The sequence below is a fragment of the Manis javanica genome, chromosome 2 (assembly GCF_040802235.1).
Source record: "Manis javanica isolate MJ-LG chromosome 2, MJ_LKY, whole genome shotgun sequence".
Taxonomy (NCBI): domain Eukaryota; kingdom Metazoa; phylum Chordata; class Mammalia; order Pholidota; family Manidae; genus Manis; species Manis javanica.
Window position 1 is genome coordinate 31062499 of NC_133157.1, and position 22397 is coordinate 31084895.

The following is a 22397-nucleotide window of genomic DNA, read 5'->3' on the forward strand; positions in this document are numbered from 1 at the left end:
GAAAAATGAGCCCCTGGGAAGTGCTGCAGGTAAACACAGGCCTCAGAGCTAGGTGTCCCAGACAAGACACAAGCCAGGTTTCTAGATTCCACTCCCCAGCCTGTTCACCATCCCACGCCACAGCTACAAAAGCTCCTGACCATGAGACTCAGCTCCTGGGCTCTGGCACATCTCCCCTTCACCAAGGGCATGCACAGCTTCTAGCTGGGAGCCACATCTCCATGGCACGCGGTCTTGTCACTGAGGCCCCAGCAAGCAGTGGCTTTTCCCTGTCTCTTTCCTGAGCAACCACCACTCCAGGCAGAAAGCAATTTTTTTCCTAGTGCCTTCCCAGAAGCAAAGTGGGTAATTAATTGCACTGAATAACACATTAAATGTACTAATAATTGGATAGTCACAGCAAAATGATTACTTTGAAGAAATATTACCAATTCCCTGTTGTACTTAACATTTCTCCTTATTTATCATTACCATTTTAATCAATAATAGTCACAATACTAATAAATCCATCTTATTTTTAATTGTGTTCAATTGGATGTACCAGTACTTGAGTATACTGAGCATACTTCATTATTTATATTAATTTAAGATCACTTAAAGGCAAATTACATAGTTTGTACTTTCAAGTAAGTGGGTAATTATGACAAAGTTTCTCTAGATTCAGCATTTTCATGCACTGAGGACTGTGAGGCATTAGGCACCCTTTTCTGCTAGGTTCAGGGGTCAGGCATGGAGGAGATGAAGAAAGACTCTCAAAGTCCCCACTTGAATTAGCATATCCTGCCCTTTATAAAATGGCTCAGGTCTCTGAAAGTATGATTAATAGCTCTATGGCTTTGCCTTTACTTATGCTGTCTAGTCAATAACGCAGCATTTGGCCATTCATTCACCAATACCAAGGGCCAGACACTGTGCTAGGTACCAGCAGATGGGGAGGTAAATGAGTGAGAGGAGATAGGAAGTGTCCAGGGGCCCTGAGAGAGGTGCAAATAAAGGGTGGCAGGGGTCAGCGGGCAGAGGTGGTCACTGACATGTAACTGAACAACTCGGGGAGTACTTCCGGAGGCAGAGGCATGTTTCTCAGTTTTGAAGGTTGGGTAAGATTTGGCAAGGAAGGGGGCAGTAGACCCCAGCTTTGGCAGAGAACCAGGTAGGAGTTTCCCAGCAGAGTGAGGGTTTCCAGGGGTAATGGCAGAGGTGATAGTAGAGAAGGACAGGAAGAAAGGACATGGCAAGAGTAAAATGGATCATCAGACGTGGCTTTGATTGGATGACTGGGGCAAGTGATGCCAGAATGGAGGAGGAAGAAGCCAGGTTCAGGAAGAAGATGGGTTTTTTAGGGACACACCAAGTTTGAGGGGCCGTGGAGCAGCCAGGTGGAGACACACAGCAGATAAAGCAGAGAGCTGGCTAAACAGAGGAGTGGTGGACACTGCAGGGAGAGTATGAGAACCTCAGAAGAGTGGCCCAGGGAGAGTACAGGGACAGTCAGCACCTGTGCCTCTATGGGCCTCACTTTTCCTGGACATCCATGTTCACGTTCACAGTCCTGCAGTCTGTAGGCCTCCTGGGAGGGCCCAGAGTAGGAAGCTCTTTCTCTCCTTTTCTGCCCAGGGCCTGACCTACAGGGCATATCTTTGGAATCAAGCTGTTTTGAGTTGAAACTACACACGAGCTGTGTTATCACTGGCCCAATTTTGTGAGGCCGTCCGAGTGCCCGAGGAAGCAGGAACAGGAGCTACATGCAGAGCAGTGGTTCTGGGGCCGCAGGGGTCGGCCACTGTTGGTCTTGGTCTCCGTGCCCCCCTGCAGAGTGGGGATATGGCGGTCCTGGCACCCACAACAACTTGCAAGGATGGTTGCAACTCATGCTAATTATTTCTAAAAACCTAGAAGTTGTAAAGGAGAGGAATTTGATGGGAAAGAGGCTCCACCTCCTGGTAATATTCAAAAGCAACATTTTCTTCAGCACTTTACAGTTTATAAGCTTGTGTCAGCCCTTAAAGTCTCATTTAGCTCTGCATCTTGATCTGGGTGGTAGTTACCTGAGTATATGCATATGGTTAAAAATTAGCAAGCTTGCAGTTAAGATTTAGGCATTTCATTCTATGTTAGTTATATGGCAATAACAAGTGATAAATATGTAAGTGGATAAATAAATAACATCTCATTTCATCCTTGCGCCATCCTATGAAGTCTGCAGCATTGTTACCCACCAGTGAAGGAACCTGAGGCTGGGTGACTTGCCCCAGGCACAGGGCTGGTGAGTGGAATGACTAGGAAGCCCAAATTGATGGGCACAGATTCCTCAGGTCTGACTTGGGAAGACTGAGGAAAGAGCCATCATGGTTTCAGAAGACCCCATGGAGGCCTTTGGGGCTGAGACCTACTGTAGCCACGCAGCCCTCCTCTCCCCTGGGGCCCAGGCTTGGCCTGCAAAGGCATTTTCTCTGGATACACATTTCTGCTGGACAGAAATTCAGGGTGGGCAAAATGCCAGGAGCCCCTCACCTCAAGGCCTCCAAGTTGCTCCCTGCTGGCCTCTCAAAACGCCCTTGGGAATTTATACCGAGTGAATAATACAAAAGGAAATCAGCCCGAGGTTGCCAACAGGTTAGATGTTATGCCTTGTTCATTCAAAAGGGATCAGCAAGCAAGCACCAAAATCTCCGGGATCCTTGGAATTCCAAAAGGGAACAGGGCTGGCTACTCCCTTCTCTGCCTGGTGTGAGAAGCAGTCATAAAGCAAAAACAGGCGCTAGAATGTGAGAAGTAGAAGGATGTGCAAAGTGCTGTGGGAATCTCGAGCAGAAAACAACCAGGAGGAGTCCAAAGAGTGTGACTTGAGCTGGACTTCCAAGTAGAAACAGAAGTTCAGAGGGCAGAAATGAAGGATGCGCACGGCAGGCATAGCATAAGCCAATGCCCAGAGGTGAGGTGAGGGAGTATCAAAGGCAGGTGGGGAGGGAGGAGTTGGAGGGAGGATAGAAAGGTGGAGGTGGTAAATCAGAAGGGCCCGGGAGGCTGGTTCCTCTCTCTCTACCTGCAAGAACCCATTCAGGGTACTCTGTGCCTCACAAGCTAGAGGTGAGCTGAAGACAAAGTGCCTGTGGTCTCAGTGGACCTTTAAATTTGCAGTCCAGACATGGCAAGCTTCCTTTCTTGTCCTCATGCCCAAGGATTCTGCAGGACTCAGAAATTCTTGAGATCAACCCCACAAAGCATTAGCAATTTAGCTTTCTCTTGGCTAATCCACTTTGCATACTTACCCAAGTACTCTGCTCAGCAAAGGCCCATCCTTAGGAACTTGACTTCCTTCAGACTCACAGGCCATCTTAACTTGAAAGGAAGCAAACAGTTTCCATATATTCTTTTCCCTGTTCCAAATAGCATAATAAGTTTATGATTGCAATACTCCTGTGTGACATGCACCTAAAGAGCCTTCTAGAATCACGTTCTGGAAGCAAGAGACTGCCGTCAGCCAGGCCCTGATTTGCCACACCCTGAAATGGAGCTCTCTAGTGGTGTCATTCATGTGGTTTATGGTGCTGTCTTTTCTACTTGGGAACTTTTCCCTCTGGAGCCTGAGAAAATCTGTCCAGTCCATTTCTCTCCAAGTTCCCAGCCTCAAGAGGGGATTGAATCTCTGTCGGGTATCAGCTTTCAGTGTGATGAGTGGGCTCTTGGCTTCTGTCTCAATGTCTAGATTCTTGGTCCAGATTCCCAACTGGTGTGACTGATCTACCTGGGGAAAATGTTATTTGACAGACCTGAGGAGCAGAGACTGACCCAGAGCTCTCCAGGGATCAGGCTGTAGACAAGGCTCTGACAACAAGAAAAAAAATTAACATTCTTTGCTCAGGCTAGATGCTCTTGGAACAATATTCTCCAAGCTCTCTAGACCAGGGATTTATTAAGATACAGGCAACTGACTCTGAAATAAACCACACTCGTGGCTTTATGTTCTCACTCACCTCTCCCCACTTAACTTGATACACTCCAGGGCAGGGAGAGGTCTGGACCCGTAGTCTGAAGATGAGAGGTCAAGTCTCTCTGGCACATTTATTATGAGCTCTTAGGCAAGGCTCCGTGAAGAGCCCGTTTTCCCACCTGCAGAATGGATGTGGAAGCAGCTCCTGGCAGGGGTGATTGATTCATTCATGCATTATTCACCGAATTCACTGCATGCCTCCCTGCCAGACCATCCTGGAGGCTTGGAGTGCAGAGGTGACTGTAACCTGCCCCTAGGCTCTGGAGGCCCAATGAAGGAATGAATGCCTTGTTGCTTTGTAAATTACACCACAGTGCGTCTTAGTAATCAATATCAGTCCAGTGGTCGGGCACTCGAATGCTCATGAGAGGAAACTACAATAAGGCTTTGGAGTAAAGGTTTTGGAGTTAGACCTAGGCCACTTACTCACTGTGTCACCAGCAGGATATCCTTAAGCTCACTGGCTCTGGTTTTTTTCACTATAAAACAGAATCAGTAAGAGCTCTCCCTCAGAGAACTGTTTGGAATAAACAGAATAAGGCACCTAAAGTAGTTTGCAGAACTGGCTGGCACATATTAAGACCTTAACAAATGTGATGATGATGAAGATGAGCAGGATCATTATTTTAAGAGCTTAAGCTCTAGCTCAGCAGCCCCAAACCACTTTCCCTGCCTGGAAGGAGATGCGAGTCGGGAGCTGGAGTGCCGAGCGGGGCGCCTTGGGTGCCACGTGTTGACATGGATTTCTCTGTTTATCCCTCGAGGCTTCCTTTCAGCGTCTTCTTCCCCAGCAGCTGCTCTGTCAACAGTCCATATGCCGCCTCAGCTACAGAGCAGCTTTCAAGAAGGGGCTGCCAACCCTGTAGGAGAACTCTGACAAGGAGTTCAGGGGCACGTGGCCCTGTCATCAATCACTCCGCCCCCTGCAAGCCTCTGGTTCCTTCCCTGCTCCTCCAGCCTCCCCTGAACACCTCCTGGAAGCACAAGTGGGCAGGGGAGAGGCAGGCAGCCGGGGCCTGGTTCCTGCAGGGTGTGCACGTGGCAAGGAGGCCAGCTGGAGGAACAGGAGGGGACAGATGCCATGGGGGCCCAGATTTGTTCCTGCAGGAAGAATGCAAGGAGCTAATTGTCTCATTACCAGGGAGCAGTCTCTCCATGGCCCTGCCATGCCTTGTGGAAAGAACTCCCAGTTTGTGCATGTCAATAGTGGGTGGGCAGCTCTGGGAAGGAAGGGGGAGGCTGTTCTGGGCCTGGATTTCTTCTAAGCCTGTGCCACAGAGTAAGTTCTACTCTGGGTCCTAGGCCTTGGAAATACTGCTTCAAAAAAATTCATCTAGCCTCCATACCCCTTCAGCTTAGTTGAATGTTGGAGAAAACTCCACCTAGTGCCTCCCTTTCCCCCACATCAGCCTCAACATGAACACACACACACACACGCGCGCACACACGCACGCACACGTACTCCATATGCTCTATATACCCTGTCACTGGTCATTTACACTGAGAAATGATCTGGTTTCCAATCTATTCTTCAACATATGAAAGTACTTGGGTCCTGGCCTAGCTCTTTAATATGCTGCTCCTCAGCCTCTCCTGTGGCCTGGCCTTGCTGCGTTGGCCCCCAGCTCTGTATCCATCTCAGTCAGCACTGTCCTTTAGGGGCCAGTTTAAAGTCTACCTCTTCCCTAGGCTTTCATCATATGTGTTTCCTGCCTTGCTACCTCTAACTTAAGGCCGCCTGGTATTAAAAGAACTAACCTTTGATAGCTGGTTTTACAGATTCCACCCACACTGTCCCATGTCCTGCACATAATTGACAGGCTTGTGAAGATGGCATGACGATGCAGTTCCCTCCACTTGCCGGTGCTGTCAGATGGTAGATGGGAAGAGCCCACATCAGCACAGTGTCCACCTTGAGGGAACCCTCAAAACAGAGAAGACTAGACCTTAGTTATCAGGCCAGCCCTTGCAGACATAATTCTGAAGTCTTGGCACTTGATCACTACTGGGATCACCCTTTCCAGGCTCACCACCCATGCAGAGAGTTATCAGTAGGGACAGCATATAAGAGAGGTGCAGTTACTGTGTGTTTAACCAAAGAGAAGAGGCCTTTTTTTCCTCTCACTTAACAATCTGTATGGCAACCTCATAGTTGCAAGATAGCTATTCACTTCTAGCATCATGCTCATTTTCTAGGAGGAAAGGGGGGGCAATTACAAAATGGAGGGGGCAACACCTACTTCAGAAAGCAATATTTTCCTGCAATACCCAACAGATCTCTACTTACATTTTAGTGGCCAGAACAGGTCACATGGCTGCACTCAGCTGCAAGGGAGACTGGGAAATGTAGTTTCTCAGTTGGGCACATTGCCACCTCAAATATCAGGATTCTATTAAGAAACAGGAGAGTAACACAAATGTGTGATTGTGACTTAACGCTATGTCTCCCTCACTAAACAGCAGGCTATATAAGACCAGAGAGCATGTGTATTCATGTCCACAGTTTTATCCCCAGAATCAAGCCCAGTGGATGCTCCATAATTATGTGCTAACTGGTGGAATAATCAATATAAGAAATGACTACTGAGGCCATCATTTTTAAAGTCTTCTGAGATCTAGATGGGCTCCAATGCCAGGTCCCTAGAATTCCTGTCAACTCTTTCACAAGTGCAGCATTTGCCAAAATTCAAAGACCCCTTCCCCTCCGGCTTCTGATGGTGTCCACCTCTGCTCCCCCTGTGTTACTTAGATGGCCACTAATGCCCATTCTCAGATCAAAGTAAATCAAACCCGCAGCAATTCATTCTGGGATGTAGAATCATATTTTAGCTCATAAATTAATAGCTGATTAAGAGGCACAACATAAAAAATATTCAACATTGGTACATAGGTACATGTCATCTATAATTACAAGGACAGGATCATGTGTGTCTATGCATAACAATTAACTGGAATTCAAGTTTTTAATGCAAGTATTTATTGCTAGAGACATATCATTTTGAGGAAAGGGTAGTTTTATATCTCTCAAAAGGAAAGAGACCTGCATAGATAAGAAATGCCATCTCCATAAAATACTGCAAATTTGATAAATGAATAGAATCATAAAATTTAGCCAGAAGTGCTCTAGGATGAACAGGTTTTCAAATAGCTAAATTTTTTTTCAGTGGTAACAAAGAACAGTGCACCCAAATTGGATACAGAAGCCCTTTTGAAAGATTGCATTTTAGATTAACTGTTTTTAGAGAAAACTGGCTTTAGTTTAATTAACCAGAGCCAGGGACTAGTGGCCTCTGGGAGGCTAGGGCAGCCCCAGCCGCAGAAGAGCCCAGGGGTTCAATGGCCTCTTTTTTCCCCCAGTGGACTGCCAGTCTCAGGGCACCAGGTCAGAGCCGGGTTCTCTGTATTCTTAATGACACCCAGCAATGTTGTTGACTAGCCTATGAACAGCACTTCAGTACAATACACTCAGCAGTTCACTGATTCCTCAGACTCTTCCTCCTTTGAGATCACGGAGGCATAACCTTGTGAACCTTAATTTATGAACCTCAGTTCATCTTTGTCTGTACAACATAAGCAAAAGTAGCCATCCTGCCTGCCTTTTGGGTGTGGTTGTGAGACTTAGATGAGAATAATGTGAAACTATGGTGTACATGGTAACATGCTGTAAAAGGAGAGGGATTTGGAGGGTCAGTAATGATTTTCATGGGGAGCATGTTAGTGGGATTTGGTGGGGGCTGGGGACTACATTCCCAGCACTGAACATGGAACATCTATTAGATATCAGTGGCATGAAGGCTCAAATAAAGTGAAGTCACACTATCAGAGGCTACATGATGCCCCAGGGTCTGGAAATCTGAGCTCTCATTCTGCATCTGACACTCTCTTGCCCGGTAACTTTGACTTGTTATTTCCACCCTGTAAACCTCAGCCTTCTCATCTGAGAAATGGAAGTCTGGAACTAATGGTCTCTGGAGATGCTTCTAGCTCTAACCTAGTAATCCTGGTGCTGCAGAATCCAGAGTCCCAGCATGGGGTCGGATTGGGTATGGGTCAGCTGTACATTCCCACCCTCACCCCTCCAAAAACCTCTGATCCATTTTGGGTGCCCCTGCCTGGCAACTGTCCATGTCTCTTCTCTGGTTCTCTCTAGCCCCTTGGGGGTACTTCTCCCACTCAGAACTTCCAGGGCCCCTGGAAGCAGCCAAGATCAGCTTCTCAGAATGCGACTGAAATGCCACCTCTGCCTCTAGTTGTGTGGGAAGGTTCCTGCCCACCAAGAGCATGAAGGATATCAAGATGATACTCCTCAACTTCATCAAAGCAGTTCTAAAAGTCTACAAACAGGTGCTGGCTTGTTAAGAGAAATAATTTCTGTGGTTCCCCACTCTGACCACATTAGTCATTCAAGTGAGGAGGAACAATATAAATTCCTGTCATCCCCGTTTATGTGACTACTAAGATTTATTCCAAGTGACAGGTCATTAAGATCTCTTTATTTTTTTTCTCAGATTCACTGAGAACTCATATTTCTGCTCCATGTTATAGACTGCTAACAACTATGTTTTTGGCCAGGGAGTCAGCAATAAATCTGAATTTAATAAACTGACAAAAGATCACTATCCCAGAGACAGTCTGAGCCCCTAGTCTTTGTCTCCTTTTAGAAAAACATTTTTGTATTGAGACACCTTCCACATAAAAGTCACATTTGCCACCTAACTGTTCACATCCCCCACTGGATGTCTCGCTGGACTGAGGCTGACCGCATTATTGTGGATTGTCAGTCAGAAGGCCTAGTAACAACCGTGGGGGGTGGGGACAGAGCCAGACTGCAGGAGCCACCAGGCCCCAACTGTGACCTTGGCATGTCATCAAATCTGAGCCTCAGTTTCTTCATTTATACAGTGGAAATCATGACCTTCCTCTTTCCTACTTCTCAGAGGTAGGAAGATCTGATTGAAATGAAGGCAGGATGGGAACCTGGGAGACTCTAGACAGTTGGAGAGGAGTGTGCCTGCTTTGTTAGTTTTCCATTTTCAGCTGGGGCATCTTAGAGCCTTTACTTTTCAGTAAAAAATTGAGTTAGCAGAAATGGACATCTCTCTGTTATAGTGTCCTTGCACTTAAACCATGGCTGCCCAAGCCTCACGCACGTGCTCTAGACGCAGTTAGGAGAACAGTTCTCTGATGTTTTCTGCAAAGCCTCAACCCACTGCAGACTTCGTGGCCACGGGAAGGCTCTAAGAATGTTCTGGCTGGAATTAGAATTTGCACCAACCTGTCTGTCCACCCTCTACCCAGTTGTGATTGTTTTAAGGGCAGTTCTTGCATAAAGTAGGTCTTTAGGGATGACTATTTGAGAGAATTCCAAATTAATCCATGAAGGCTAATGTTCTGGCTAAACTCCAGAGAGTTCAGTGTCTGGGAGGCATGTATCCTAAGATGCTAGCGTCCCTTCCAGAAGGCAGAAAAACTGTCCTGAGAAATGAAGGTCCAATTCCTTTCCTACTGGGGCTTTCAAAAACACCCTCAGAACTTGAACAACTCCACTCCCCAAAGTTGTAGAGCAGAAAAGAACTTTAAGAAGATTACCATGCACACAAATACATCAAGCTCTCTATAAACTTCTGTCTTCAAGCCCTCTATAAACTCCTGTCTGGATTTGTAAATAACAACCTTATAAAGATGTCCCCAGTAAACACTGGAGGCAGAAATGTATAGACATGTCTGAGAGCTAGTTTCTGACTGGTTGAGTAAAGCTTATTAAAGTTATACTGTGTACTCTGTCATCCTTTTTACTGTTTTGTCACCTCAGCCATAAACCCCAAACAATTCTTATTTACCAGCCCTGTCCCTGCATGTTTCTGCAGTCTCCAACCAAAACTTGAAGCAAATGGGGGAAAGTTAATCCTATTGACTATAACAAGAAATTTCTCAAAATAGAGCTTTTAAAAAAATAGAATGGGCTTCTCTGAGCAATAATGTGTTTCTCACTACTGTAAGAGGATCTGCTTGATGGTCTAAAGTGAAATCCCTGGAATTGGGTGGGCAGTTGGGTTAGACAACCTACACGTCATTGATTGTAAATCAGAAATTCTGGGAATCAAAGATATCTATTCCCCTGAAAGCTCTTCTGAAGGCTTAGTCTTTGCCAGGCTGTGTGCTGGGGAGAGATGATGTCAAGCCACCCCCTGGTAACCCTCAGTGAGATCCCAGCTTTTGAGAAGACAGACAAGCCAGCAACTAACTCAAGTGCAAGGCAAAGTGAAGCAAGTGTTAGAGAGACATGACTGACAGCCCTCTGTGAGTCTGCAGACGTAGGCAAGGTGAAGAACCACCTGAGACTGGAGAAAGCTGCCTCCTTGAGTCAGCGGGCTCTGGCCGGGGGAACATGGTCCAGACATCATAATGTATTTTACTAAGCTCTTATTTGATGCCAAGCACTAAACAACATGTCATTTAATCTGTATAACAGTCCAATGAGATAGGTACTATTGCTTTCCCCCATTTTACACATGAGGAAATCAAGGGTAGAGAGGTTAAATAATGGCCCAAGGTCACACACCCTCTAAGAGGTCAGGCTCCAACGTGAAGCTAGGCAGTCTGCCTCCAGTCATTTCCCTTAATGAGTGTGCTATTCTGTTCCTGGGGCTACACCCGCTCACTCTCCAGGACTCAGTGTCCCTATGAGAACAATGAAGGGCCAAAGTCTATTCAAATTTAAAGGATGCTTTAATATATAATACACACAATGTTTTGTACAGCATTATCTAGTGGGGGGGGAATTTGAAAATGCGCAGTCATTGAAAAGAATGAATGACTTCCATATCCATTGAAATGAAGAATTGACCAAGGTGTATTAAGTGAAAAAGAAAAAATAAATTTGTAGAGAAGTGTCTTTATTTCTTGGGTCACAACATTTTTCTTTTAAGCACTTTTAAGCACTTTAAGTTCATTATCATCTAGAAAAGTGTTTCCCAAAGTATGTTTGAAGGAACATTGTTCTTACATCACATGTTTGAGAAAATGAATCTGATGGTCAAACCGTTTGGGAAGAGCTTTGTGCACAGGGCCAGAAATTCTAGTCTTTGAATATTTGGCACGAACTTCTGAGAACCACCAACAACCTAGGACATCATACATGGGAAACCCTCACTTTGTGGGGTGCATCACACCACCACCAGTCTCCTTCCACCTGTAAGTGAGCCATTCCCGGACAGTAATTAGATTACAGGGGAGGAAATTCCAGAGAATTTCTGAGGTCTGCCCTGCATGCCTTCTCTTGGAAATTCTATCTCTCAGAGAGAAATCCTACCTAAGGGAGCAGTGTACACCTCAGAAGCCATTGCAGTATCTTGGGGGGCAATGGAACTATAAATGCCTGGAGTATAACATAATGAATAATAACTTGGCTTATATACCTCAGTTTTCAGCTTCACTGAATGTGATGTTCCAAAGAGGTCTCATAAATATTCCAAGCTCTACTGAAAATATGACCACTTTTTAAATGGACACAGTTTATCTTTTCTCTAGTATTTCAAAAATAGGGCAAAAGACCATCCATGAACCTCACATAGGACAGAAGAAATTTGCTATCCACATTCAATTTTTCATGAAGCAAAATAAATAATCTGATGCTTCTACCCAATTTTTTAAATAAAAAGTTATTATCTTGAAGAGAACCAAGATGGCGGCATGAGTAGAGCAGTGGAAATCTCCTCCCAAAACCATATATATTTTTGAAAATACAACAAATACAACTAATCCTAAAAGAGAGACCAGAAGACACAGGACAACAGCCAGACCACATCCACACCTGCGAGAACCCAGCACCTCACGAAGGGGGTAAGATACAAGCCCAAGCCCGGCGGGACCCAAGCACCCTTCACCCCAGCTCCCGGTGGGAGGAGAGGAGTTGGAGCAGGGAGGGAGCCCAGGACTGCTGAACACCCAGCCCCAGCCATCCGCACCGGAGTGCAGACACACAGTGTGTGTGTGGGGTGCTGGAAACTAGGGAAACAGGACAGTAAGACCTGTGAGCGTGTCCCTGCAGCCAGCACCCCTGGGACAAAGAAAAGCGAGTGCTTTTTGAAAGTCTTAAAGGGACAGGGACCCCACAGCTGGACAGAAGTGCCCTGGGACAGCTAGCCCAGCAGCTGCGAATCCCGGGGAACTCTGGGCACCTGAACCCCCACAGCACAGCTTGGAGGCCCCTCACCATGGTAAACAGCCTCCCGCCTGTTCCCCCTCCAACATGGCTCCGCCATATTGGAGCAGCAGCCTGAGGCAGGCCACGCCCACAGCAACTGCAGAACTAAATAAACTCCATAGTGGCTGGGCAAATTCAGAAGCCTTGTCTGCACGCAGCCACCCAGCACAAGCTCCTAGAGGCTGCTGTTCTCCCAGGAGAGGAAGGCCATAAACTGTCAAGAAGGGACTTTTTCTTACCCAACACATGCGCCAGCTCCCCACAAATATATCTATCACCATGAAAAGGCAGAAGAAATTGAGACAGACCAAGATCACAGAGGCAAACCCTGAGAAGGAGATAGACCTAACCAGTCTTCCTGAAAAAGAATTAAAAATAAAGCTCATAACCATGCTGATGGAGCTGCAGAGAAATATGCAAGAGCTAAGGGATGAAGTCCGGAGGGAGATTACAGAAATGAAACAATCTCTGGAAGGATTTGTAAACAGAATGGATAATATGCAAGAGGCCATTGATGGAATAGAAACCAGAGAACAGGAACGCATAGAAGCTGACACAGAGAGAGAAAAAGGATCTCCAGGAATGAAACAATATTAAGAGAACTGTGTGACCAATCCAAAAGGAACAATATCCACATTATAGGGGTACCAGAAGAAGAAGAGAGAGAGAAAGGGATAGAAAGAGTATTTGAAGAAATAATTGCTGAAAACTTCCCCAAACTGCGGGAGGAAATAATCGACCAGACCATGGAAGTGTACAGAACTCCCAACAGGAAGGACCCAAAGAGGACAACACCAAGACACATAATAATTAAAATGGCAAAGATCAAGGACAAGGACAGAGTTTTAAAGGCAGTGAGAGAGAGGAAAAAGGTCACCTACAAAGGAAAACCCATCAGGCTATCATCAGACTTCTCAAGAGAAACAATACAGGCCAGAAGAGAATGGCACGATATATTTAATGCAATGAAAGAGAAGGGCCTTGAACCAAGAATACTGTATCCAGCATGACTATCATTTAAATATGAAGGAGGGACTAAACAATTCCCAGACAAGCAAAAGTTGAGGGAATTTGCCTCCCACAAACCACCTCTACAGGGTATTTTAGAGGGACTGCTCTAGATGGGACCACTTCTAAGACTAAATAGGTGTCACCAGAGAAAATAAAATCACAGTAAAGAAAGCAGACCAACCAAATACTAACTAAAGGCAAAAAATAAAATCAACTACCCACAAAAGCAGTTAAAGGAAGCACAAAAGAACACAGAATAAAACAACCAACATATAAAGAACGGAGGAGGAGGAATAAGAAGGGAGAAAAAATAAAGAATGACCAGACAGTGTTTAAAATAGCTCAATAAGTGAGTTAAGTTAGACAGTAAGATACTAAAGAAGCTAACCTTGAACCTTTGGCAACCACGAATCTAAAGCCTGCAATGGCAATAAGTACATATCTTTCAATAATCACCCTAAATGTAAATGGACTGAATGCACCAATCAAAAGACACAGAATAACAGAATGGATAAAAAAGCAAGACCCATCTCTATGCTGCTTACAAGAGACTCACCTCAAACCCAAAGACTATAGGAACAAAGAAAGACTGAAGGAACAAAACAGCAGCAGAATCATAGAACCTAAGAATGGACTAACAGTTACCAAAGGGAAAGGGACTGGGGAGAAAGGGAGGGAAGGGAGGGATAAGGGTGGGGAAAAAGAAAGGGGGCCTTACGATTAGTATGTATAATGTGGGGGTGGGGCACAGGGAGGGCTGTGCAACACGGAGAAGACAAGTAGTGATTCTACAGCATCTTACTATGCTGATGGACAGTGACTGTAATGGGGTTTGTGGGGGGGACTTGGTGAAGGGGGACCCTAGTAAACATAATACTCTTCATGTAATTGTAGATTAAAGACAACAAAATTAATTAATTTTAAAAAAGTGAAAAATAAATAAAAATAAAAAGTTATTATCTTGATAACAAGATTGAAATCCCTTATAAATTGCTTCATCATGCAGAAGAATTATTCCCCTTTCAAGCTGAAGCCCCACTGAGGATCTCATTCTTTCCTACCAGGGACTGAGACTCAGTTCCCCACAGCCCATTCATTTCTGCTGAGACCATTTTTTCACATTTGCTAAAACACTTTATGCAACTCACAGAGAAAAGGACCTGGGAACAAGTGGGTAAAGAATATAAATACAGCCCTTCACCAACAAGTCTTAGATTCCCTTAATCTAAGAGGATCCTACGGAACCATGGGTTTGTGGAATCATCTAGTCCAGTCTCTCACCCATGGTGGGTCCCCTGCTCAGCTTTTCTAACAATGGCACTGTGGCTGCTATTGAAACCTTGAGTGACAGGGAGATTCTACTTGCATGAGGTTGACACAAGAGAGAACAGGACAATATATTTTGGGTCTCTAAAGGATTCTCCGTGGGAAGGTGGGCTTGACCCCAAGAAACTCAAAGAAGCAGATTTCACCTTCACATGAGGCAGAAAACCTTGAGAGGAAGGGCTGTCCCAACAGATCTCGTGGTCTCAGCCTCAGTTGTTCTCTCTCCTTCCTTCTAAAATGGAGGGCTTCCTGCCCTGCCTACTTGTGATCCACTGTTATTGTTGGAAAAGACTTCGTGGGACGGAACCACAAGTCTTCTGGAGCTTCTACTGGTATGTCCTCCTTTACACTCATGCAGAAATTGTGGCTTTCCCATTCTTTTCCTATGAAGAAACCTCCAGAATGGTAATAGGGTTGTCCTACCTGAAACCAGCTTCACAAGGCAGAAGAGTCCCAACCCACCCAGCAGACCAAAGAGAGAAAGGATGTGTACAGCCCTCCCCTGAGAGTGATTTGTGAAAAGCAGGAGATGCTGGGAGCTGGGACTTCCTCTCAGCCTCAGTCAACAGGGCCCCCACTCACCCAAGCAGACACATACAGCTGGGTCATAGTCTGGTATTCATAATGGGATCAGACTTCATCTAAAGTCCTCCAAACTTTTTTTTCTTTAAGTAGTGATTTTGGACATTATTTATTTTTTATTATTATGAACATCTTTCCATAGCTGTACATATAGATCTACCTCATTCATTTTTCAAGCTGAGTAGCATTCCATTAAGTGATGCACATAATTTATTTACATAATATGCTCTTATTGGACATCTGATATATTTACAAGTCCTGCCAGAACTACTATGACAATATGCATGCATTTGGGTGCACTTCTGTTAGTGTTCTCTAGAATATTTGAATGCCTTTTCCTTCACTTGTTTTTATTATAATAAACAATTAGTATCTTTTGCACCTATCTCTGCACATGTATAGCATTTCTGAGGATGTAACTCTTGAAGTAGAATTGCTGGGCCAAAAGGAATGACTATTTTTAAAACTTACTGGCAAACTGCCCTCCAAAAGACCTCACTGATTTATATGTTCTCGCCAGTGCGAGAATAAGGGGAATGACTGCTTCCCTCATGTCCACTACAACTCTGGCGATTTTTAATTTTTTAATGTTTGCCAATTTGTTACGTTGAGAGGAAACTTCAAAAAAATAATCATTGCATTTTTCTGGTTATTGGTGAGGTTGAGCATCTTTTTATACCTTCAGTCTTCTTATTTCTTCCTTCCTCCGTGATGAGTTCCTTCCTTCCTTTGCGGAGTTTTCTTTTGAGTTGCCTTTTTTCATATTGATTTGAAGGAGCTCTTTATACAATTAATGTTTTATTAATACCTTATCTGTTTTATATGCTACAAAAATTTTCTCCTGGTCTGTTACTAATCTTTAACCTTACTTACCCTTGCCTATTTTTCTGTTGACTTATTCAAATTTTCCCATTGATTTGTAAAGACTTTTTCTATTTTAAAGATATCTACCTTTGTCACTAATCTTGCCAGTGTGTTTCTGTTTTCCATTTTGTGTTGGACTTTGTTAAGTTAGAAAAGATCTTATGTTTATTTAGACACATATGCCTTTGTATATCATAAGTGTTAAGAAAGGTTTTCTTCACTCTAAGATGAGAGATATTTGCCAATATCTTCTTTAGGTTTTCCTAGCTGGGATTCTTTATTCCATCTGGAATTTATTTTGTTGTGTGGTATGCCTTAGGAATCTCACTTTTATTTTTTTCTGACATAGCTGGTCAAATTTCCCAATATCTTTCATCAAATTAGTCATCCTTTCCTCTCTGGTTTGTAATCCCAACTTACTCATATACTTTTGTTTGGACTTTAAAGAGATTGACATGGTTATTATCAACAAGCTTGACTTCATTTATAGGGGAAAGATGAATTGTTATTTGTTTTGGATAGAAAAGGAGAGTGTACTGTGGGATAAAATCAGGAGAAGGCAGTAAAGATAGTCATGGAATTTGTTGTGAAGAAGGAAAGTCTGAGGAAGAAATAGCAAAAGAGAAAACTACTGAGACACGGAAGGAACGTGTTATCAAAAAAATGCTGGCCACTGGGAAAGATTATTTAGGAGAGTCGTAAAAAGAAGAGGATGCAAACAGAATTGAATTGGTTAATACTGGGCTCCGAGCTGAAGGGAAGAGGTCCATAATCAGTCCCCCTTGCCACATAGGCTAAGTGGCTGTCACAAAGCCAGGCAGAGTGCAGGTTAGGTCATGGTTGGTTAATCAATTAGCAAATAGTCAAGAACTGGTGCTGTGGCTGTATTAATTAGCCTTAAAGTAATACAGGCTCATTATTTTAAAATAAGAGAGCAAAAAATAGCACGATGTTAGCTACCTTTATTGAGCACCTTCTATGGTCCAGCACTTGACTAGCTGCTTTATGTATATTTTATCTTGTGAAGAAGAAAATTAAAACTTCTGTAACGCCACTACCTGAGATTAGCCGCCATTAATACTCTGCCCTGATTACTTCCAATCTTGTTCTTCTGATGTGTTAAGGAACAAGAGCTAACATTTACTGAGTCCTTCCTCCTATGCCCAGAGCTAATAAAATAATTTAAATTTTTTAAAAATACTTTTAAAAACATTTCAACAATCCCAAGAAATAGGCACTATTATTATTTTAATTTTACAGATAAGGAAATCGGGATTGAAGAGGTATGTGCCCATTCCGTCTACCACTTTTGTAGGTTACTTTTTATCATTTAAGCTTATATCAGAAATGTTTTCCCACATCATTAACTATCCCACAAAAGAGATTCCCTTAATGGCTGCATACTATTCTACTACATGGGCCTGTCATCATTTATTTAACCATTTCAGTATTTCTGTTCAATTGTTAGTGATTTTTTTTTTAATAGAACAAACCCTGCTGTTGTGAACAATGTGTGTACGTCTAAGCACTCTGGCCTTTTTTTTTAAAGTGGCAGTAACATTACTGAGTCAAGTTTTTTTCAGGCTCTTTCTACATATTGTCAAGTTGCCTTCCAGAAGGTTCTACTATTTTACATTCGTCCAGAAATAAAGGCATCCATTTTATGCCCTTGCCAGCCCTAAGTGTTATTAATTTTAAATCCTAACCAATGTAAATGGGGAAACATGTATCATAATTTTAGTTCATTTTTCTGATAAAGGAGAAACAAAACCTAATATGGTTCTTCCAAAAATTTTAATTCAGCCTCTCGCATGTTCCAGGCTCTTTTCTGGGGACTGAGGATGGGACAGTGAACAAGACAAACCCAGCCCCTGCCTTCCTGGGACTCACAAATAAGAGGTGCATTCAACGCATAATGGATTGCGATGGAAAGGGGCATGTCACAAGCACTTGGCAGCATGTCGTGTCTATTGGTCCCCTTTATGTAAAGTGCAAAGAGCTAATTCTGACCTCACAGCAACCCGTTTCAGCTAAGAACTATTGCTGACCCCGTTCTACAGATGAGGAAATTGAGTTGCTAAGAGGTCAAGTAATTTGCCCAGAGTCATACGACAAAGAAGAAGCAAAAGCAAGATGCAAACCCAGGCAGTTCAGCCCCAGAGGTGTGCTGAGGGTGTGCAGAGGCACCAAACAGGGTGAAAAGGAGATACAGGAAAGCAGAAAAAACAAAATGGACTTGAACAAACAGTAAAAGGATCAGAAATAGAAGATGTTCATTTGTATCAGAAATATTACCATAAGGTATTGTACAATATCTTTCCTTTTTTTTAGAGGAGTAGGTGAGGATGGCATGTGGCAAAAATCAGCAGATCATACATGCATTGGACAAAAACATGGAACAGTCCAAAGACAGAGGAAAAGAATGGTCTAAATTTTTCTGCTATGAGACAGCAGAGGAAAGATGAAGGGAGAGACCTCAAGGAATGGGAAATGTAGAGGGGTCAATCCTAGCAGCATTCAAAACTGAGCAGATAGGGAGAAAATAGAAACTTGTACTTTTCCTGGGCTTCTGACCAAGTGATCTCCCAGCTTGGCCTGAGGTTAAGGCTCCTCTGGCCGGACGGAAGTTTTGCAGTTGGTGGGAGGACATTCCCATGGGCTGCAGCGCCATCTAGTCGAGGTGTCGGGGAACTGGCACCCCAACCACCGGCCTGCTACCTTCCTTGGAGACAAGCTCCCTCTGGGCTAAGTGCTGAAGTCAGCGTGAACGAACAAGTGTGTCCTCCAGAAGTAAACTGTCCATCTGGAGAGACGATCACAGGTTATCGAGCAGGACTTACACAGGTGTTCAGGGAACAGAGAGGAGCAAGGCTGGCCGACACTGAGGGTCGGGAGGCACCATGAGGAAGCAATATTCAGACTCAAATGATGAGTAACATTTGTCAAGCAGTAGAGGGGAAAGAAAATTCCAGACAACGGGACCAGGGACTCAAAGGTCCAGAGTTTAGTACATTCAGGGAAGGTGGGAGCATTCAAATAGAAAACCAATAGGCATCTTACAAACCATCCAGTTAAACTTCCTTGTTTTGCAGATGACTTTACCACGAGTCTGGCAAGGAGAGGACCTTGTGCAGATTCACACCACAGGTTAGGAGTGTCCACACTGGAACCCCTAGCTCCTGACTTTCAGCCCCATCCATGCTCCTCTGACTGAACCACAAAAGAACAAGGCTTGCAACCAGCTTTCTGGAAAAGCTCACTGTTGCCTGGCAGGGCCCAATAGTAGGGCTGCATACACCAAATTTAGACCTTGAACTCAAGAAGACATGCTTGGGTTCAAAACCCTCCTCCAGTAGCTACATGACCTTTGTCACATTACTTATTCTTTCCAAGTCTCAGTTTTCGTATCGGTCAGATGGGAATTATAATAGTCCTTACCTGGGAGGGCTGTTGGATGAGTAGAAAGTCAGTGCATGGGCCCAATACCTGGCATATGCTACATGCTCAGTTGTCAGAGATGAAAGACTACAATTTTAATATTTTATGGTAATATTACTAGTACTTTTTCTGACTTGAAAGTATTCATTATTACTAATTAATTGTTTACTATGTATTATATTTACTGTTTTTGAAGTATTGAGAACTTCCTGAAGGAACTGGGGCTGTTCTGTCTGATAAGAACAAACACAGATGTGACAGTCCTGTTTTCAAAAACGTGAAGAGCTGAGAACAGGAGTGGGGATGGCCTGAGGGGCCCCAAGCAGCCGAGCCAACAGTGGTTGGGAGCTGCAGGATGACAGATTTCACTTCAGTGTGAAGAACTTTTCTGCCCGTCTGGCAGCCTTGGGAGGAAGGTATCTGCTTGTTATTGGAAATGCTCAGAAACCAGATGACCATTTGTCAGGGCTGTGCCCTACCTTCACAGGGCAGGAAGTCATCTCGTCCATTTCACTATCTGATGCCTTAAACATCTAATTGAGCTCTGCTTTCTAGGGGAATATGATTTGGTAGGTCATCTGGGAAGACAGCTGTCTATGTTTATAAATTTCAAAGTCATGAGCAATGCTCAAAGAAGTCAGGATCCAAAATGCATAACCTTGTTTTTCAGAGTAATTCATTAGATTTTAGCTGGAAACGTGCTGAGAAGGCTGAGGTGCCTGTGTCAGACTGGAGACAAGGGAAATGGGCCTGAGGGACAGAAGGCAGCTTGGCCCTGCTCCCCAAGTGCTGCCTGTACAATGTGTCTTCATTCTGAGAAGCTGGGAAGGGCTTCCACCATCCCTGATAGCCATATAGAAAGTAGAGGTATCATCTTAAAATCATTAAATAACAGAACACATTGAGTGCTCACTATTCAAACATTTATGCAGGGTCTCCTGTATGCAAAGCACTTGGGATATTATAGTAAATCCAAATACCAGAGTCTAGAGGAAGCTAGGAAGAGTATAGTAGGAAGGTACTAAGATCTGGGAACAGATTAACTGCAGTGCAAAGCCCAAAGGCCTAGTGCTATAAGACAGACCTGGGGGGTTGCATGACTCTGAGACAGCTCTGGAAGAAGGTTTTGTGGAGGAAGGGACAGGTGAGCTGGGCCTTTAGTAACACATAGGATTAAGACCCAAAATGACAGCAGGGAAGAGCTTCTCAGGGGATATAGCAGTGCGGGCAGAAGTCAGGTGGTGGGGAGGAGAGCAGCCTGAAAGTATGAGCTGGTGGGGTGGGGATAGAGTCCCAGGGTAGGGAGTGTGAAGGGGTGGTATATGAGGTCAGAGATGTAATCATCTAGTAATTCCACTCCCATGAGAATTGAAAACATGCCTCCACATAAAAACCTGTGCACCAATGCTCATGGTGGCATTGCTCAAAATAACCAAAAAGTGGAAACAACCCAGATGTCCATCAGCTGATGAATGGATAGATAAAATGTTGTAGATCTGTACAATGGAATATTATTTAACGTTTGGCAACAAAAAGGAATGAAGTAGTTATACATGCTACAACATGGATGAACCTTAGAAACATGTCCTAAATGAAAGAAGCCAGACACACAAACTGTGTATTCTATGGTTCCATTTACACGAAAGGCCCAGAGTAGTCAAATCTATAGAGACAGAAAGATTGGTGGCTGCCTAGGGCCAGGGGAGAATGGGGGATGTAGGAGTTAATGGCTAAAGGGTATAGGGTTTTTTGGGGAGGTGATAAAAAACGTTCTGAAATTGACTATGGTAATGGTTGCACAACCATTAAGACTAGGAACCACTGAATTACACACTTTAAATGAGTACACTGTGTGGTATGTGAGAGTACAGATGATACCTAGATTTTTTTAATTCCTTCATCAGTAAAAAAAATTTTTCTAATGACAGAGGATTGACATGGGGTTGTCAGGCAGGTACATTTTTAAAAACCAACTACCATCTCATCAGTATCATTTTCTAAGGAAAAAAGCATTTGAACTTAAAAAGCAGCATCAATCTCTCTCAACATGAAGATGAACTCCTCAAGCTACATTAATTTTATGAAATCCATTCTATTGGCTTTATTTTTCCCATTTTGGTGTGAATGATGACCATTCCTCAGAAATTGTCACAGGCTGTGGCCAGGTGCATAGGGATCTTGGATCTGGTCTAGGCAAACTGGTTTATTTTGTATTACCCAAATTTGTCTGAATCTCCCCGTGCAGTTTTACATCCAGAAAGCTCTTCCTCCTTCTCTCCTGCTCACTGTCCAGAGCCCAGCTCCTAAGTGGCAGAAGTGTAGGGTTCCCCCAGCAACAACCTAAAGGCACAGCTGCTCACACAAGCACCCGGCAGCATGGGTGAGTGACGTGGCTGTGAGTGTGTGTCAGCCACGAGCAGGGTGACAGGACAGCCAGGAGGCCTGCCCACAGAGTGGCCCTTCTGCTGGCACATGCAGGTGAAGCCATTTGACACAGGCGTGCTGACAACGCCGTGGCAGCGGTTCTCGGGGAGATGCCTGAGAGGTGAGCACTGGCTTCCTGAGAGTCTCACATGATCCAGGATGCCCTGAGGGCCCTGGGTGCCACAGCCAGCTCCCTGTCAGCAGTGGGGTGGCAGATGCTGGGAGAGGTAGCCTCACAGGCAGCAGCCCCAGGATACTGGGTACTACTGCTCACGTGAAGGTTCTGGAATCCCCTTAACCTCAAGGCCTGTGGAAAAATAAACCATGGCTCTAAGATGAAGATAATTCCAGAAAGGCCTGGTGCCAAGTGTCAGCTGACTTTCACTCAGGAACAAACATTCTCAAAAAAACCCCAGTGTGTCTGTGACCACTAGTAACAGTCCTCCACCGTGGCCAGATATGAACATAAGCACCCTGTCTTTTTCTGCCAACAGTGTTGGGGGCAGCACTTTTCTAACTGCCCTCTGCAGGAGAGGTTAGGGGAGTCTTTGTCCT

General features: G+C 44.3%; 1 long non-coding RNA gene across 1 annotated transcript in view; it reads right to left on the reverse strand.

Annotated features, from left to right (window-relative positions):
• Nucleotides 1–2385: 2385 nt before the first annotated feature.
• LOC140847279 (uncharacterized) overlaps nt 2386–22397 on the reverse strand; it is a 33062-nt gene continuing 13050 nt past the window's right edge. The window contains exons 2-3 of the long non-coding RNA XR_012127118.1: nt 6279–6381; nt 2386–5915 (exon numbers count right to left, since the gene is read on the reverse strand). This is a non-coding gene — a long non-coding RNA (uncharacterized lncRNA). The remainder of the gene's footprint in view (nt 5916–6278; nt 6382–22397) is intronic.